We start from the raw sequence: 4,035 nt of genomic DNA on the forward strand, positions 1-4,035 counted from the left end.
AAAGATTGTCTCAACCATGGTCAACCATTTTTATTTTTCCGTTTATAATATTTATCATAGGGTTTATATTCCTTGGTTTAGCATATTTTATGTGAAGGTTTACCATAGGATTTTCTCATTATGAAAATCAATCATGGTCAACCATGTTTATTTTAGGGTTTATAATATTTATCTTAGGGTTTATATACCTTGCGTTTATAATGTTAATCCATTGGGTTTAATATTATTCCCTTGGGTATTTTATAGTAATCCCTTGGGTTTATTAGTCCCTTAGTTTTATAATATCAATCGATTGGGTTTATTAACATAGGGTTTCATATTCCTAGGGTATGATATTATTCGTAGGGCTTATAATATTAATTCTTGGGTTTAATATAAATCCCTTGGGTTTATAATCATGGTCAACCATGGTCAACTATGGTTTGACTTGACATTGACAAATATTGCCTAAATTTGAAAATCACACATGTTCAACCATTGTCAACCATCGCCAATCATGGTTAATCATGGTTAACCATGCTCCGACGTCACATTGTGACAAACATTTTGTCAATATGAAAATCAATCATGGTCAATAATCACAATGGTCCAATGTCACATTGCGAGACATATTATCTCAATATGAAAACCAACGATGATCAACCATGGGCCAATGTCGAATAGTGAGAAAGATTGTCTCAATATCTAAATCAACCACGGTGCAAAGATAAACACTTATAGGCACATTGTCTCACATTGTGAAAAATATTGTCTCAACCATTGTCAACCATTTTTATTTTACCGTTTATAATATTTATTAACCACATCAATCATGTTTATTTTAGGGTAAATATAATATTTATCTTAGGGTTTATATACCTTGGGTTTATAATGTTAATCCCTTGGGTTTAATATTATTCCCTTGGGTTTTTTGTATTAATCACTTAGGTTTATTAGTCCCTTGAGTTTATAATATCAATCGCTTGGGTTTATTAACACAGGGTTTCATATTCATAGGGTATAATATTATTCATAGGGATTATAATACTAATCCTCAGGTTTAATATAAATCCCTTTGGTTTATAATCATGGCCAGCAATGACATTATGACAAAGATTGTCTCAATATGAAAATCAACCATGTTCAATCATTTTCAACCATCGTCAACCATGGTCGATTATGGTCAACCATGGTCTGAAGTCACATTGTGACAAAGATTGTTTCAATACGAAAATCAATTAGGTCAATAATCATAATGGTTCAACGTCACATTGTGAGAAAGATCGTCTCAATATGAAAATTAACTATGCGAAAGCATTGTAAAGCATTGTCAAGCATGGTCCAACATCGCATTTTCAGAAAGCTTGTCTCAATATCTAAATCAACCATGGTGACAGAGATAAACGACGATAGGCACATTGTATCACATTGTGACAAAGATGGTCTCAACCATGGTTAACTGTTTTTCTTTTACCATTTATAATGTTTATCATAGGGTCTATATACCTTAGTTTATAATATTTATTTGAGGGTATATCATAGGATTTTCTCAATATGAAAATCAAGCATGGTCAACCATGGTCATCCATGGACAATCATGGTTAATATTGGTCAAACATGGTCAAGCATGGTTAATAATGGCCAATCATAGTGAACCATGTAAATCGACCATGGTAAATATGTAAATCAATATGTAAATAAACCATGGTCAACTATGGTCAAACATGGGCAATAATCACAGTTAGATTGTGACCAAGGTTGTCTCTTGGTCCAATGTCACATTGGGACAAACATGGTCTTCCATGGTCTAACGTCCCAATATGACGAAGACTGTCTCAATATGAAAATCAACCTTGGTCAACCATGGTCCAACTTGCACTGTGACAAATATTGTCTCAATATGAAAATCAATCATGGTCAACCATGGTCCAACGTCTCATTGTGACAAAGATTGTGTCAATATGAAAATAAACCATTATCAACCTTGCTTATTTTAGGGTTTTAATATTTATCTTAGGGTTTATATACCTTGGGTTTATAATGTTAATCCCTTAGGTTTATTAATACTCCCTTGGGTTTATAATCCCTTTGGTTTTTTGTATTAATCACTTGGGTTTATATACCTCATTTTATAATATTTATCTAAGGGTTTATCATAAGATTTTCTCAATATGAAAATCAATCGTGGTCAACCAGGGAAAATCCTCATTAATCATGGTCAACATGTGTCAAACATGGTCGAACATGGTCAATAATGGCCAATCATAGTCAACCAAGTAAATAGACCATCTTTAATATGTAAATCAATATGTAAATCAACCATGGTCAACCATGGTCAAACATGTCAATAAGCATGGTCATATTGTGACAAAGATTGTCTCCATATGACAATCAATCATGGTTAACCATGGTCTAGCATCGCATTGTGACAAATATTATCACAATATGAAAATAAATCATGGTCAACCATGGTCCAACGTCTCATTGTGACAAATATTGTGTCAATATGAAAATCAATCATTGTCAACCATGTTTATTTTAGTGTTTATAATATTTATCTTAGCGTTTATATATCTTGGGTTTATAATGTTAATCCCTTAGGTTTAATATTATTCCATTAGGTTTATAATCGCTTAGGGTTTTTGTATTAATCCCCATAGTTTATTATTCCCTTGGGTTTATAATATCTATCTCAATTGAAGTAGGTGCCAAGTAAACTTACAGTTGTTCTGATTTTTCCTTTTCTCGGCGGGTCAATCTAATAAAGTTATGATCACGATCAATCCAGTAAGGCCCTCACCATCCCTTTTAATTAACGGGATTTTATATTATACCCTAGATGTTGAAATCGTCTTCACTCAAAAACAAATCCTTAGGAAGCCGAAAAGCAACATGAATGACAAAAATCACCATAGAAATCAGAATCCCAAACAAGAACGCCATGGTAGCATGCTTCAACATAAGTGCCACCAATGTCACGATGCTCAATACCCGAATAACCACCCCCTCCTTCAGGGTCCAATCGAACAACACCACGGGCTCGTCTCTGAAAAAATAGAGGAAACCCCATGCTACAAACATGATGAGTACTATTAAGGAGATTGAATGCCACAACAGAGAAAGAAAGACGATGCCTAGGATAATAAAGGCATAATTGACTCGAAAATAACCGAGATTTCTCTTAATGCGAGCGAAAGCCTTTACAAATGAATTGGGATTTCCGAATGCAATGCACGAGATGAGATCCCTCCATGGCATGCACTGGACATAGATTTACTCCCTAGTTTCCCTCACGCATTCGAAGTAGTCCATCTTCCATGGCGTTCTGGGCACTGTTCCATAGCGCGTTAAATAGTTTGACTGCCCCATCTTCATCACTGAACGAATCTAGTTCTTTACTAGATTTTATTGCATGGGTGTTTTTTCATTTAACTTTTTTTTAAAATCCAACTCTTTGCGCTCCCATCACATCCAACGATTGATGAATGACTCAGACGAAACATATTACCTTTAGACTCAATCGCGCCCATCGATATAAAAAAAAGTAGTTGTCTAACGAGGCGGAGGAATTGCCGGGACGACCAAAAGTGGCTGGTATCCGAGTAAAAAAATTTCAAAAAATCTTGTAGAGGCATTCTTTGAATTGTGTTTTTGATGGTGGAAATGGATTCAGCACCATCAAAAACCTCTAGGACACCTATAATTTTGAAGTTTAACAACTATAATTTGGATTTACAAAAATCCTTGCCATATTTTTTCTAAATATGACTGGAATTTCTATAACTTTCTGGGCAACTCCTCAGCTTCATTAGACTACGCAAAAAAAAAAACAAGTCAATGTGGGTTCATCCCTTCAAAGTCGAAATAGAAACAACTGTCGGTGAATAAAATCATTATAGCTTCATTAGACTACGCAAAGAAAAACAAGTCAATGTGGGTTCATCCCTTCAAAGTCGAAATAGAAACACCTGTCGGTGAATAAAATCATTATAAGCTCATGTGAAACGCTTTATAAGTACACACCATAATAATTTGAATTTGACTTTTCATTCTTTT

General features: G+C 34.3%; 1 pseudogene; it reads right to left on the reverse strand.

Moving 5' to 3' along the window:
* Positions 1-2,814: 2,814 nt before the first annotated feature.
* On the reverse strand, positions 2,815-3,354 carry LOC149175211 (PRA1 family protein F2 pseudogene; annotated as a pseudogene).
* Positions 3,355-4,035: the final 681 nt, after the last annotated feature.

This window comes from Pinus tabuliformis, chromosome 4_1 (assembly GCF_031772625.1).
Source record: "Pinus tabuliformis cultivar Carrire ecotype Pingquan chromosome 4_1, CPIR1, whole genome shotgun sequence".
Taxonomy (NCBI): Eukaryota; Viridiplantae; Streptophyta; class Pinopsida; order Pinales; family Pinaceae; genus Pinus; species Pinus tabuliformis.